This window comes from Lissotriton vulgaris, unplaced genomic scaffold (assembly GCF_964263255.1).
Source record: "Lissotriton vulgaris unplaced genomic scaffold, aLisVul1.2 SCAFFOLD_281, whole genome shotgun sequence".
Lineage (NCBI taxonomy): Eukaryota > Metazoa > Chordata > Amphibia > Caudata > Salamandridae > Lissotriton > Lissotriton vulgaris.
The window spans coordinates 1,860,191-1,876,332 of NW_028248540.1; the positions used below are offsets into that span (position 1 = coordinate 1,860,191).

At 41.1% G+C, this 16,142-nt stretch overlaps 1 long non-coding RNA gene across 1 annotated transcript; it reads left to right on the top strand.

Moving 5' to 3' along the window:
- The first annotated feature begins 453 nt into the window (after positions 1-453).
- Positions 454-13,092, top strand: LOC147664066 (uncharacterized). The gene is made up of 9 exons (XR_015305202.1): positions 454-572; positions 2,020-2,137; positions 3,585-3,702; positions 5,150-5,267; positions 6,715-6,832; positions 8,280-8,397; positions 9,845-9,962; positions 11,410-11,527; positions 12,975-13,092. It is a non-coding gene; the product is annotated as an uncharacterized LOC147664066 (long non-coding RNA).
- Positions 13,093-16,142: the final 3,050 nt, after the last annotated feature.

Genomic DNA, 16,142 nt, shown 5'->3' on the forward strand with positions numbered 1-16,142 from the left:
CTGGAGTTCTCTATAGGTTAAGTGATAGGGATGCGCTAAAATGAAGATGTTAGAATCTGTTGTTTTTATTATTCCCACGAACCGTAGCATAAACCTTCCTCCCTTAACGTATCAGATCACTGAATTGCTATGGTGTACCATAACCTGCAATAATTCCTGTGAGAAGGGTACTCTATCTCTTGGCTGCCAAAGAGAGCTTTCTATCTAAGTCCTCATATAGGTGATAGGGTTGTGTAGAGAGTACCAGCAAATGAGGCAGAGGATTGAAAGAAGTCTGCTAGGTTGAAATCTAAATTAAGATTATAATTTTTAGTGAGTTTTGGATTTTCACAATATGAGACATGCCATAGTGCTAATTGACCCTTTATAAAAATCATGTTTTGGTAGTGTTGCATTTGGTTTTGAAATATTCAAGTTCTAAAAAAAGACTAACAGTGGACTTTTCCATCTGCAGATTATACTGAATGGCCAGCAGAGGCAGTGTTGCAGAGGAATATTTCCCTGCTTGCTGAGACGGAAAAAAAAAGAAAGCTCATTCCTCAGCCTTCTCCATGCCTCGATCAATATATATGGTAAGTCAAAATCTCAATTAATCATTTTGCCATTAATAAAAAGTTCATAGCATCTGATAGCTCTCAGTGCCTTTTAGTGGGGTCTTCCGCATAAATATAATATTCTAAGACGGTAGCAATATGGATGACGCAATGGCCACCATGATAGTTTATCAAAGACTTTGTCTGCCTAAGTGTCTGAGAAAATCTTCTTTAGATACTTGTGCAGGCAATATGTCCTGTGAGTTAATTACCATCCTTCAGGCTGGAATGAGCTGTCTTAAGTTAGAGCAAATGACTTCCATTCAGATGGAGGGAAGCTATTTAACCTGTTTCCCTGCTCTCTGTGAGTGGGACTCTGATACTCCAGATGGACTGCTATTTAGAACAGTGTTCTTCTAACTCTAGTCCTCTTTGAATAGGAGCCCACTACTTTCAATGGCGCACTGTACTTCCCCCTACAACTCCTACTTGCTGTGCAGTCATATTCCCAGATAATTACCTGGTGTGTAATTGGTGACGTCTGGTCCTCCGGTGTAATCGTCACCCAAGGCGATTGGTCAAGTGGTGCCATTACATCACAAAGCTACAGCAGAATGTCATCTGACATGAGGGCCAATCAGTTGCTTCTTCTAACTCTAGCCCTCTTTAAATAGGAGCCCAATACTTTCAATGGCGCACTGTACTTCCCCCTTACACCTCCTACTTGCTGTGCAGTCATATTCACAGATAGTTACCTAGTTTGTAATTGCTGATGTCTGGTCCTCCGGTGTAATCGTCACCCAGGGCGATTGGTCAAGTGGTGCCATTACATCACAAAGCTACAGCAGGGTGTCATCTGACATGAGGGCCAATCAGTTGCCTAGTAGGCAATAGGATACTTATATCAAGGTATAGAAAATGGAGCAATGTGGACAGAATGCCCAGCTGAAGACTAAGGTGGTGAGATGAAAGGACCTAGGACAATATTTGAGACTTATACATTTGTTTGAAGGAGTGGTTGATCTTACCATTCTGGAGTTCTCTATAGGTTAAGTGATAGGGATGCGCTAAAATGAAGATGTTAGAATCTGTTGTTTTTATTATTCCCACGAACCGTAGCATAAACCTTCCTCCCTTAACGTATCAGATCACTGAATTGCTATGGTGTACCATAACCTGAAATATTTCCTGTGAGAAGGGTACTCTATCTCTTGGCTGCCAAAGAGAGCTTTCTATCTAAGTCCTCATATAGGTGATAGGGTTGTGTAGAGAGTACCAGCAAATGAGGCAGAGGATTGAAAGAAGTCTGCTAGGTTGAAATCTAAATTAAGATTATAATTTTTAGTGAGTTTTGGATTTTCACAATATGAGACATGCCATAGTGCTAATTGACCCTTTATAAAAATCATCTTTTGGTAGTGTTGCATTTGGTTTTGAAATATTCAAGTTCTAAAAAAAGACTAACAGTGGACTTTTCCATCTGCAGATTATACTGAATGGCCAGCAGAGGCAGTGTTGCAGAGGAATATTTCCCTGCTTGCTGAGACGGAAAAAAAAAGAAAGCTCATTCCTCAGCCTTCTCCATGCCTCGATCAATATATATGGTAAGTCAAAATCTCAATTAATCATTTTGCCATTAATAAAAAGTTCATAGCATCTGATAGCTCTCAGTGCCTTTTAGTGGGGTCTTCCGCATAAATATAATATTCTAAGACGGTAGCAATATGGATGACGCAATGGCCACCATGATAGTTTATCAAAGACTTTGTCTGCCTAAGTGTCTGAGAAAATCTTCTTTAGATACTTGTGCAGGCAATATGTCCTGTGAGTTAATTACCATCCTTCAGGCTGGAATGAGCTGTCTTAAGTTAGAGCAAATGACTTACATTCAGATGGAGGGAAGCTATTTAACCTGTTTCCCTGCTCTCTGTGAGTGGGACTCTGATACTCCAGATGGACTGCTATTTAGAACAGTGTTCTTCTAACTCTAGTCCTCTTTGAATAGGAGCCCACTACTTTCAATGGCGCACTGTACTTCCCCCTACAACTCCTACTTGCTGTGCAGTCATATTCCCAGATAATTACCTGGTGTGTAATTGGTGACGTCTGGTCCTCCGGTGTAATCGTCACCCAAGGCGATTGGTCAAGTGGTGCCATTACATCACAAAGCTACAGCAGAATGTCATCTGACATGAGGGCCAATCAGTTGCTTCTTCTAACTCTAGCCCTCTTTAAATAGGAGCCCAATACTTTCAATGGCGCACTGTACTTCCCCCTTACACCTCCTACTTGCTGTGCAGTCATATTCACAGATAGTTACCTAGTTTGTAATTGCTGATGTCTGGTCCTCCGGTGTAATCGTCACCCAGGGCGATTGGTCAAGTGGTGCCATTACATCACAAAGCTACAGCAGGGTGTCATCTGACATGAGGGCCAATCAGTTGCCTAGTACGCAATAGGATACTTATATCAAGGTATAGAAAATGGAGCAATGTGGACAGAATGCCCAGCTGAAGACTAAGGTGGTGAGATGAAAGGACCTAGGACAATATTTGAGACTTATACATTTGTTTGAAGGAGTGGTTGATCTTACCATTCTGGAGTTCTCTATAGGTTAAGTGATAGGGATGCGCTAAAATGAAGATGTTAGAATCTGTTGTTTTTATTATTCCCACGAACCGTAGCATAAACCTTCCTCCCTTAACGTATCAGATCACTGAATTGCTATGGTGTACCATAACCTGCAATAATTCCTGTGAGAAGGGTACTCTATCTCTTGGCTGCCAAAGAGAGCTTTCTATCTAAGTCCTCATATAGGTGATAGGGTTGTGTAGAGAGTACCAGCAAATGAGGCAGAGGATTGAAAGAAGTCTGCTAGGTTGAAATCTAAATTAAGATTATAATTTTTAGTGAGTTTTGGATTTTCACAATATGAGACATGCCATAGTGCTAATTGACCCTTTATAAAAATCATGTTTTGGTAGTGTTGCATTTGGTTTTGAAATATTCAAGTTCTAAAAAAAGACTAACAGTGGACTTTTCCATCTGCAGATTATACTGAATGGCCAGCAGAGGCAGTGTTGCAGAGGAATATTTCCCTGCTTGCTGAGACGGAAAAAAAAAGAAAGCTCATTCCTCAGCCTTCTCCATGCCTCGATCAATATATATGGTAAGTCAAAATCTCAATTAATCATTTTGCCATTAATAAAAAGTTCATAGCATCTGATAGCTCTCAGTGCCTTTTAGTGGGGTCTTCCGCATAAATATAATATTCTAAGACGGTAGCAATATGGATGACGCAATGGCCACCATGATAGTTTATCAAAGACTTTGTCTGCCTAAGTGTCTGAGAAAATCTTCTTTAGATACTTGTGCAGGCAATATGTCCTGTGAGTTAATTACCATCCTTCAGGCTGGAATGAGCTGTCTTAAGTTAGAGCAAATGACTTACATTCAGATGGAGGGAAGCTATTTAACCTGTTTCCCTGCTCTCTGTGAGTGGGACTCTGATACTCCAGATGGACTGCTATTTAGAACAGTGTTCTTCTAACTCTAGTCCTCTTTGAATAGGAGCCCACTACTTTCAATGGCGCACTGTACTTCCCCCTACAACTCCTACTTGCTGTGCAGTCATATTCCCAGATAATTACCTGGTGTGTAATTGGTGACGTCTGGTCCTCCGGTGTAATCGTCACCCAAGGCGATTGGTCAAGTGGTGCCATTACATCACAAAGCTACAGCAGAATGTCATCTGACATGAGGGCCAATCAGTTGCTTCTTCTAACTCTAGCCCTCTTTAAATAGGAGCCCAATACTTTCAATGGCGCACTGTACTTCCCCCTTACACCTCCTACTTGCTGTGCAGTCATATTCACAGATAGTTACCTAGTTTGTAATTGCTGATGTCTGGTCCTCCGGTGTAATCGTCACCCAGGGCGATTGGTCAAGTGGTGCCATTACATCACAAAGCTACAGCAGGGTGTCATCTGACATGAGGGCCAATCAGTTGCCTAGTACGCAATAGGATACTTATATCAAGGTATAGAAAATGGAGCAATGTGGACAGAATGCCCAGCTGAAGACTAAGGTGGTGAGATGAAAGGACCTAGGACAATATTTGAGACTTATACATTTGTTTGAAGGAGTGGTTGATCTTACCATTCTGGAGTTCTCTATAGGTTAAGTGATAGGGATGCGCTAAAATGAAGATGTTAGAATCTGTTGTTTTTATTATTCCCACGAACCGTAGCATAAACCTTCCTCCCTTAACGTATCAGATCACTGAATTGCTATGGTGTACCATAACCTGCAATAATTCCTGTGAGAAGGGTACTCTATCTCTTGGCTGCCAAAGAGAGCTTTCTATCTAAGTCCTCATATAGGTGATAGGGTTGTGTAGAGAGTACCAGCAAATGAGGCAGAGGATTGAAAGAAGTCTGCTAGGTTGAAATCTAAATTAAGATTATAATTTTTAGTGAGTTTTGGATTTTCACAATATGAGACATGCCATAGTGCTAATTGACCCTTTATAAAAATCATCTTTTGGTAGTGTTGCATTTGGTTTTGAAATATTCAAGTTCTAAAAAAAGACTAACAGTGGACTTTTCCATCTGCAGATTATACTGAATGGCCAGCAGAGGCAGTGTTGCAGAGGAATATTTCCCTGCTTGCTGAGACGGAAAAAAAAAGAAAGCTCATTCCTCAGCCTTCTCCATGCCTCGATCAATATATATGGTAAGTCAAAATCTCAATTAATCATTTTGCCATTAATAAAAAGTTCATAGCATCTGATAGCTCTCAGTGCCTTTTAGTGGGGTCTTCCGCATAAATATAATATTCTAAGACGGTAGCAATATGGATGACGCAATGGCCACCATGATAGTTTATCAAAGACTTTGTCTGCCTAAGTGTCTGAGAAAATCTTCTTTAGATACTTGTGCAGGCAATATGTCCTGTGAGTTAATTACCATCCTTCAGGCTGGAATGAGCTGTCTTAAGTTAGAGCAAATGACTTACATTCAGATGGAGGGAAGCTATTTAACCTGTTTCCCTGCTCTCTGTGAGTGGGACTCTGATACTCCAGATGGACTGCTATTTAGAACAGTGTTCTTCTAACTCTAGTCCTCTTTGAATAGGAGCCCACTACTTTCAATGGCGCACTGTACTTCCCCCTACAACTCCTACTTGCTGTGCAGTCATATTCCCAGATAATTACCTGGTGTGTAATTGGTGACGCCTGGTCCTCCGGTGTAATCGTCACCCAAGGCGATTGGTCAAGTGGTGCCATTACATCACAAAGCTACAGCAGAATGTCATCTGACATGAGGGCCAATCAGTTGCTTCTTCTAACTCTAGCCCTCTTTAAATAGGAGCCCAATACTTTCAATGGCGCACTGTACTTCCCCCTTACACCTCCTACTTGCTGTGCAGTCATATTCACAGATAGTTACCTAGTTTGTAATTGCTGATGTCTGGTCCTCCGGTGTAATCGTCACCCAGGGCGATTGGTCAAGTGGTGCCATTACATCACAAAGCTACAGCAGGGTGTCATCTGACATGAGGGCCAATCAGTTGCCTAGTACGCAATAGGATACTTATATCAAGGTATAGAAAATGGAGCAATGTGGACAGAATGCCCAGCTGAAGACTAAGGTGGTGAGATGAAAGGACCTAGGACAATATTTGAGACTTATACATTTGTTTGAAGGAGTGGTTGATCTTACCATTCTGGAGTTCTCTATAGGTTAAGTGATAGGGATGCGCTAAAATGAAGATGTTAGAATCTGTTGTTTTTATTATTCCCACGAACCGTAGCATAAACCTTCCTCCCTTAACGTATCAGATCACTGAATTGCTATGGTGTACCATAACCTGAAATATTTCCTGTGAGAAGGGTACTCTATCTCTTGGCTGCCAAAGAGAGCTTTCTATCTAAGTCCTCATATAGGTGATAGGGTTGTGTAGAGAGTACCAGCAAATGAGGCAGAGGATTGAAAGAAGTCTGCTAGGTTGAAATCTAAATTAAGATTATAATTTTTAGTGAGTTTTGGATTTTCACAATATGAGACATGCCATAGTGCTAATTGACCCTTTATAAAAATCATGTTTTGGTAGTGTTGCATTTGGTTTTGAAATATTCAAGTTCTAAAAAAAGACTAACAGTGGACTTTTCCATCTGCAGATTATACTGAATGGCCAGCAGAGGCAGTGTTGCAGAGGAATATTTCCCTGCTTGCTGAGACGGAAAAAAAAAGAAAGCTCATTCCTCAGCCTTCTCCATGCCTCGATCAATATATATGGTAAGTCAAAATCTCAATTAATCATTTTGCCATTAATAAAAAGTTCATAGCATCTGATAGCTCTCAGTGCCTTTTAGTGGGGTCTTCCGCATAAATATAATATTCTAAGACGGTAGCAATATGGATGACGCAATGGCCACCATGATAGTTTATCAAAGACTTTGTCTGCCTAAGTGTCTGAGAAAATCTTCTTTAGATACTTGTGCAGGCAATATGTCCTGTGAGTTAATTACCATCCTTCAGGCTGGAATGAGCTGTCTTAAGTTAGAGCAAATGACTTACATTCAGATGGAGGGAAGCTATTTAACCTGTTTCCCTGCTCTCTGTGAGTGGGACTCTGATACTCCAGATGGACTGCTATTTAGAACAGTGTTCTTCTAACTCTAGTCCTCTTTGAATAGGAGCCCACTACTTTCAATGGCGCACTGTACTTCCCCCTACAACTCCTACTTGCTGTGCAGTCATATTCCCAGATAATTACCTGGTGTGTAATTGGTGACGTCTGGTCCTCCGGTGTAATCGTCACCCAAGGCGATTGGTCAAGTGGTGCCATTACATCACAAAGCTACAGCAGAATGTCATCTGACATGAGGGCCAATCAGTTGCTTCTTCTAACTCTAGCCCTCTTTAAATAGGAGCCCAATACTTTCAATGGCGCACTGTACTTCCCCCTTACACCTCCTACTTGCTGTGCAGTCATATTCACAGATAGTTACCTAGTTTGTAATTGCTGATGTCTGGTCCTCCGGTGTAATCGTCACCCAGGGCGATTGGTCAAGTGGTGCCATTACATCACAAAGCTACAGCAGGGTGTCATCTGACATGAGGGCCAATCAGTTGCCTAGTACGCAATAGGATACTTATATCAAGGTATAGAAAATGGAGCAATGTGGACAGAATGCCCAGCTGAAGACTAAGGTGGTGAGATGAAAGGACCTAGGACAATATTTGAGACTTATACATTTGTTTGAAGGAGTGGTTGATCTTACCATTCTGGAGTTCTCTATAGGTTAAGTGATAGGGATGCGCTAAAATGAAGATGTTAGAATCTGTTGTTTTTATTATTCCCACGAACCGTAGCATAAACCTTCCTCCCTTAACGTATCAGATCACTGAATTGCTATGGTGTACCATAACCTGCAATAATTCCTGTGAGAAGGGTACTCTATCTCTTGGCTGCCAAAGAGAGCTTTCTATCTAAGTCCTCATATAGGTGATAGGGTTGTGTAGAGAGTACCAGCAAATGAGGCAGAGGATTGAAAGAAGTCTGCTAGGTTGAAATCTAAATTAAGATTATAATTTTTAGTGAGTTTTGGATTTTCACAATATGAGACATGCCATAGTGCTAATTGACCCTTTATAAAAATCATGTTTTGGTAGTGTTGCATTTGGTTTTGAAATATTCAAGTTCTAAAAAAAGACTAACAGTGGACTTTTCCATCTGCAGATTATACTGAATGGCCAGCAGAGGCAGTGTTGCAGAGGAATATTTCCCTGCTTGCTGAGACGGAAAAAAAAAGAAAGCTCATTCCTCAGCCTTCTCCATGCCTCGATCAATATATATGGTAAGTCAAAATCTCAATTAATCATTTTGCCATTAATAAAAAGTTCATAGCATCTGATAGCTCTCAGTGCCTTTTAGTGGGGTCTTCCGCATAAATATAATATTCTAAGACGGTAGCAATATGGATGACGCAATGGCCACCATGATAGTTTATCAAAGACTTTGTCTGCCTAAGTGTCTGAGAAAATCTTCTTTAGATACTTGTGCAGGCAATATGTCCTGTGAGTTAATTACCATCCTTCAGGCTGGAATGAGCTGTCTTAAGTTAGAGCAAATGACTTACATTCAGATGGAGGGAAGCTATTTAACCTGTTTCCCTGCTCTCTGTGAGTGGGACTCTGATACTCCAGATGGACTGCTATTTAGAACAGTGTTCTTCTAACTCTAGTCCTCTTTGAATAGGAGCCCACTACTTTCAATGGCGCACTGTACTTCCCCCTACAACTCCTACTTGCTGTGCAGTCATATTCCCAGATAATTACCTGGTGTGTAATTGGTGACGTCTGGTCCTCCGGTGTAATCGTCACCCAAGGCGATTGGTCAAGTGGTGCCATTACATCACAAAGCTACAGCAGAATGTCATCTGACATGAGGGCCAATCAGTTGCTTCTTCTAACTCTAGCCCTCTTTAAATAGGAGCCCAATACTTTCAATGGCGCACTGTACTTCCCCCTTACACCTCCTACTTGCTGTGCAGTCATATTCACAGATAGTTACCTAGTTTGTAATTGCTGATGTCTGGTCCTCCGGTGTAATCGTCACCCAGGGCGATTGGTCAAGTGGTGCCATTACATCACAAAGCTACAGCAGGGTGTCATCTGACATGAGGGCCAATCAGTTGCCTAGTACGCAATAGGATACTTATATCAAGGTATAGAAAATGGAGCAATGTGGACAGAATGCCCAGCTGAAGACTAAGGTGGTGAGATGAAAGGACCTAGGACAATATTTGAGACTTATACATTTGTTTGAAGGAGTGGTTGATCTTACCATTCTGGAGTTCTCTATAGGTTAAGTGATAGGGATGCGCTAAAATGAAGATGTTAGAATCTGTTGTTTTTATTATTCCCACGAACCGTAGCATAAACCTTCCTCCCTTAACGTATCAGATCACTGAATTGCTATGGTGTACCATAACCTGCAATAATTCCTGTGAGAAGGGTACTCTATCTCTTGGCTGCCAAAGAGAGCTTTCTATCTAAGTCCTCATATAGGTGATAGGGTTGTGTAGAGAGTACCAGCAAATGAGGCAGAGGATTGAAAGAAGTCTGCTAGGTTGAAATCTAAATTAAGATTATAATTTTTAGTGAGTTTTGGATTTTCACAATATGAGACATGCCATAGTGCTAATTGACCCTTTATAAAAATCATGTTTTGGTAGTGTTGCATTTGGTTTTGAAATATTCAAGTTCTAAAAAAAGACTAACAGTGGACTTTTCCATCTGCAGATTATACTGAATGGCCAGCAGAGGCAGTGTTGCAGAGGAATATTTCCCTGCTTGCTGAGACGGAAAAAAAAAGAAAGCTCATTCCTCAGCCTTCTCCATGCCTCGATCAATATATATGGTAAGTCAAAATCTCAATTAATCATTTTGCCATTAATAAAAAGTTCATAGCATCTGATAGCTCTCAGTGCCTTTTAGTGGGGTCTTCCGCATAAATATAATATTCTAAGACGGTAGCAATATGGATGACGCAATGGCCACCATGATAGTTTATCAAAGACTTTGTCTGCCTAAGTGTCTGAGAAAATCTTCTTTAGATACTTGTGCAGGCAATATGTCCTGTGAGTTAATTACCATCCTTCAGGCTGGAATGAGCTGTCTTAAGTTAGAGCAAATGACTTACATTCAGATGGAGGGAAGCTATTTAACCTGTTTCCCTGCTCTCTGTGAGTGGGACTCTGATACTCCAGATGGACTGCTATTTAGAACAGTGTTCTTCTAACTCTAGTCCTCTTTGAATAGGAGCCCACTACTTTCAATGGCGCACTGTACTTCCCCCTACAACTCCTACTTGCTGTGCAGTCATATTCCCAGATAATTACCTGGTGTGTAATTGGTGACGTCTGGTCCTCCGGTGTAATCGTCACCCAAGGCGATTGGTCAAGTGGTGCCATTACATCACAAAGCTACAGCAGAATGTCATCTGACATGAGGGCCAATCAGTTGCTTCTTCTAACTCTAGCCCTCTTTAAATAGGAGCCCAATACTTTCAATGGCGCACTGTACTTCCCCCTTACACCTCCTACTTGCTGTGCAGTCATATTCACAGATAGTTACCTAGTTTGTAATTGCTGATGTCTGGTCCTCCGGTGTAATCGTCACCCAGGGCGATTGGTCAAGTGGTGCCATTACATCACAAAGCTACAGCAGGGTGTCATCTGACATGAGGGCCAATCAGTTGCCTAGTACGCAATAGGATACTTATATCAAGGTATAGAAAATGGAGCAATGTGGACAGAATGCCCAGCTGAAGACTAAGGTGGTGAGATGAAAGGACCTAGGACAATATTTGAGACTTATACATTTGTTTGAAGGAGTGGTTGATCTTACCATTCTGGAGTTCTCTATAGGTTAAGTGATAGGGATGCGCTAAAATGAAGATGTTAGAATCTGTTGTTTTTATTATTCCCACGAACCGTAGCATAAACCTTCCTCCCTTAACGTATCAGATCACTGAATTGCTATGGTGTACCATAACCTGCAATAATTCCTGTGAGAAGGGTACTCTATCTCTTGGCTGCCAAAGAGAGCTTTCTATCTAAGTCCTCATATAGGTGATAGGGTTGTGTAGAGAGTACCAGCAAATGAGGCAGAGGATTGAAAGAAGTCTGCTAGGTTGAAATCTAAATTAAGATTATAATTTTTAGTGAGTTTTGGATTTTCACAATATGAGACATGCCATAGTGCTAATTGACCCTTTATAAAAATCATGTTTTGGTAGTGTTGCATTTGGTTTTGAAATATTCAAGTTCTAAAAAAAGACTAACAGTGGACTTTTCCATCTGCAGATTATACTGAATGGCCAGCAGAGGCAGTGTTGCAGAGGAATATTTCCCTGCTTGCTGAGACGGAAAAAAAAAGAAAGCTCATTCCTCAGCCTTCTCCATGCCTCGATCAATATATATGGTAAGTCAAAATCTCAATTAATCATTTTGCCATTAATAAAAAGTTCATAGCATCTGATAGCTCTCAGTGCCTTTTAGTGGGGTCTTCCGCATAAATATAATATTCTAAGACGGTAGCAATATGGATGACGCAATGGCCACCATGATAGTTTATCAAAGACTTTGTCTGCCTAAGTGTCTGAGAAAATCTTCTTTAGATACTTGTGCAGGCAATATGTCCTGTGAGTTAATTACCATCCTTCAGGCTGGAATGAGCTGTCTTAAGTTAGAGCAAATGACTTACATTCAGATGGAGGGAAGCTATTTAACCTGTTTCCCTGCTCTCTGTGAGTGGGACTCTGATACTCCAGATGGACTGCTATTTAGAACAGTGTTCTTCTAACTCTAGTCCTCTTTGAATAGGAGCCCACTACTTTCAATGGCGCACTGTACTTCCCCCTACAACTCCTACTTGCTGTGCAGTCATATTCCCAGATAATTACCTGGTGTGTAATTGGTGACGTCTGGTCCTCCGGTGTAATCGTCACCCAAGGCGATTGGTCAAGTGGTGCCATTACATCACAAAGCTACAGCAGAATGTCATCTGACATGAGGGCCAATCAGTTGCTTCTTCTAACTCTAGCCCTCTTTAAATAGGAGCCCAATACTTTCAATGGCGCACTGTACTTCCCCCTTACACCTCCTACTTGCTGTGCAGTCATATTCACAGATAGTTACCTAGTTTGTAATTGCTGATGTCTGGTCCTCCGGTGTAATCGTCACCCAGGGCGATTGGTCAAGTGGTGCCATTACATCACAAAGCTACAGCAGGGTGTCATCTGACATGAGGGCCAATCAGTTGCCTAGTACGCAATAGGATACTTATATCAAGGTATAGAAAATGGAGCAATGTGGACAGAATGCCCAGCTGAAGACTAAGGTGGTGAGATGAAAGGACCTAGGACAATATTTGAGACTTATACATTTGTTTGAAGGAGTGGTTGATCTTACCATTCTGGAGTTCTCTATAGGTTAAGTGATAGGGATGCGCTAAAATGAAGATGTTAGAATCTGTTGTTTTTATTATTCCCACGAACCGTAGCATAAACCTTCCTCCCTTAACGTATCAGATCACTGAATTGCTATGGTGTACCATAACCTGCAATAATTCCTGTGAGAAGGGTACTCTATCTCTTGGCTGCCAAAGAGAGCTTTCTATCTAAGTCCTCATATAGGTGATAGGGTTGTGTAGAGAGTACCAGCAAATGAGGCAGAGGATTGAAAGAAGTCTGCTAGGTTGAAATCTAAATTAAGATTATAATTTTTAGTGAGTTTTGGATTTTCACAATATGAGACATGCCATAGTGCTAATTGACCCTTTATAAAAATCATCTTTTGGTAGTGTTGCATTTGGTTTTGAAATATTCAAGTTCTAAAAAAAGACTAACAGTGGACTTTTCCATCTGCAGATTATACTGAATGGCCAGCAGAGGCAGTGTTGCAGAGGAATATTTCCCTGCTTGCTGAGACGGAAAAAAAAAGAAAGCTCATTCCTCAGCCTTCTCCATGCCTCGATCAATATATATGGTAAGTCAAAATCTCAATTAATCATTTTGCCATTAATAAAAAGTTCATAGCATCTGATAGCTCTCAGTGCCTTTTAGTGGGGTCTTCCGCATAAATATAATATTCTAAGACGGTAGCAATATGGATGACGCAATGGCCACCATGATAGTTTATCAAAGACTTTGTCTGCCTAAGTGTCTGAGAAAATCTTCTTTAGATACTTGTGCAGGCAATATGTCCTGTGAGTTAATTACCATCCTTCAGGCTGGAATGAGCTGTCTTAAGTTAGAGCAAATGACTTACATTCAGATGGAGGGAAGCTATTTAACCTGTTTCCCTGCTCTCTGTGAGTGGGACTCTGATACTCCAGATGGACTGCTATTTAGAACAGTGTTCTTCTAACTCTAGTCCTCTTTGAATAGGAGCCCACTACTTTCAATGGCGCACTGTACTTCCCCCTACAACTCCTACTTGCTGTGCAGTCATATTCCCAGATAATTACCTGGTGTGTAATTGGTGACGTCTGGTCCTCCGGTGTAATCGTCACCCAAGGCGATTGGTCAAGTGGTGCCATTACATCACAAAGCTACAGCAGAATGTCATCTGACATGAGGGCCAATCAGTTTCTTCTTCTAACTCTAGCACTCTTTAAATAGGAGCCCAATACTTTCAATGGCGCACTGTACTTCCCCCTTACACCTCCTACTTGCTGTGCAGTCATATTCACAGATAGTTACCTAGTTTGTAATTGCTGATGTCTGGTCCTCCGGTGTAATCGTCACCCAGGGCGATTGGTCAAGTGGTGCCATTACATCACAAAGCTACAGCAGGGTGTCATCTGACATGAGGGCCAATCAGTTGCCTAGTAGGCAATAGGATACTTATATCAAGGTATAGAAAATGGAGCAATGTGGACAGAATGCCCAGCTGAAGACTAAGGTGGTGAGATGAAAGGACCTAGGACAATATTTGAGACTTATACATTTGTTTGAAGGAGTGGTTGATCTTACCATTCTGGAGTTCTCTATAGGTTAAGTGATAGGGATGCGCTAAAATGAAGATGTTAGAATCTGTTGTTTTTATTATTCCCACGAACCGTAGCATAAACCTTCCTCCCTTAACGTATCAGATCACTGAATTGCTATGGTGTACCATAACCTGAAATATTTCCTGTGAGAAGGGTACTCTATCTCTTGGCTGCCAAAGAGAGCTTTCTATCTAAGTCCTCATATAGGTGATAGGGTTGTGTAGAGAGTACCAGCAAATGAGGCAGAGGATTGAAAGAAGTCTGCTAGGTTGAAATCTAAATTAAGATTATAATTTTTAGTGAGTTTTGGATTTTCACAATATGAGACATGCCATAGTGCTAATTGACCCTTTATAAAAATCATCTTTTGGTAGTGTTGCATTTGGTTTTGAAATATTCAAGTTCTAAAAAAAGACTAACAGTGGACTTTTCCATCTGCAGATTATACTGAATGGCCAGCAGAGGCAGTGTTGCAGAGGAATATTTCTCTGCTTGCTGAGACGGAAAAAAAAAGAAAGCTCATTCCTCAGCCTTCTCCATGCCTCGATCAATATATATGGTAAGTCAAAATCTCAATTAATCATTTTGCCATTAATAAAAAGTTCATAGCATCTGATAGCTCTCAGTGCCTTTTAGTGGGGTCTTCCGCATAAATATAATCTTCCAAGACGGTAGCAATATGGATGATGCAATGGCCATCATGATAGTTTATCAAAGACTTTGTCTGCCTAAGTGTCTGAGAAAATCTTCTTTAGATACTTGTGCAGGCAATATGTCCTGTGAGTTAATTACCATCCTTCAGGCTGGAATGAGCTGTCTTAAGTTAGAGCAAATGACTTACATTCAGATGGAGGGAAGCTATTTAACCTGTTTCCCTGCTCTCTGTGAGTGGGACTCTGATACTCCAGATGGACTGCTATTTAGAACAGTGTTCTTCTAACTCTAGTCCTCTTTGAATAGGAGCCCACTACTTTCAATGGCGCACTGTACTTCCCCCTACAACTCCTACTTGCTGTGCAGTCATATTCCCAGATAATTACCTGGTGTGTAATTGGTGACGTCTGGTCCTCCGGTGTAATCGTCACCCAAGGCGATTGGTCAAGTGGTGCCATTACATCACAAAGCTACAGCAGAATGTCATCTGACATGAGGGCCAATCAGTTGCTTCTTCTAACTCTAGCCCTCTTTAAATAGGAGCCCAATACTTTCAATGGCGCACTGTACTTCCCCCTTACACCTCCTACTTGCTGTGCAGTCATATTCACAGATAGTTACCTAGTTTGTAATTGCTGATGTCTGGTCCTCCGGTGTAATCGTCACCCAGGGCGATTGGTCAAGTGGTGCCATTACATCACAAAGCTACAGCAGGGTGTCATCTGACATGAGGGCCAATCAGTTGCCTAGTACGCAATAGGATACTTATATCAAGGTATAGAAAATGGAGCAATGTGGACAGAATGCCCAGCTGAAGACTAAGGTGGTGAGATGAAAGGACCTAGGACAATATTTGAGACTTATACATTTGTTTGAAGGAGTGGTTGATCTTACCATTCTGGAGTTCTCTATAGGTTAAGTGATAGGGATGCACTAAAATGAAGATGTTAGAATCTGTTGTTTTTATTATTCCCACGAACCGTAGCATAAACCTTCCTCCCTTAACGTATCAGATCACTGAATTGCTATGGTGTACCATAACCTGCAATAATTCCTGTGAGAAGGGTACTCTATCTCTTGGCTGCCAAAGAGAGCTTTCTATCTAAGTCCTCATATAGGTGATAGGGTTGTGTAGAGAGTACCAGCAAATGAGGCAGAGGATTGAAAGAAGTCTGCTAGGTTGAAATCTAAATTAAGATTATAATTTTTAGTGAGTTTTGGATTTTCACAATATGAGACATGCCATAGTGCTAATTGACCCTTTATAAAAATCATGTTTTGGTAGTGTTGCATTTGGTTTTGAAATATTCAAGTTCTAAAAAAAGACTAACAGTGGACTTTTCCATCTGCAGATTATACTGAATGGCCAGCAGAGGCAGTGTTGCAGAGG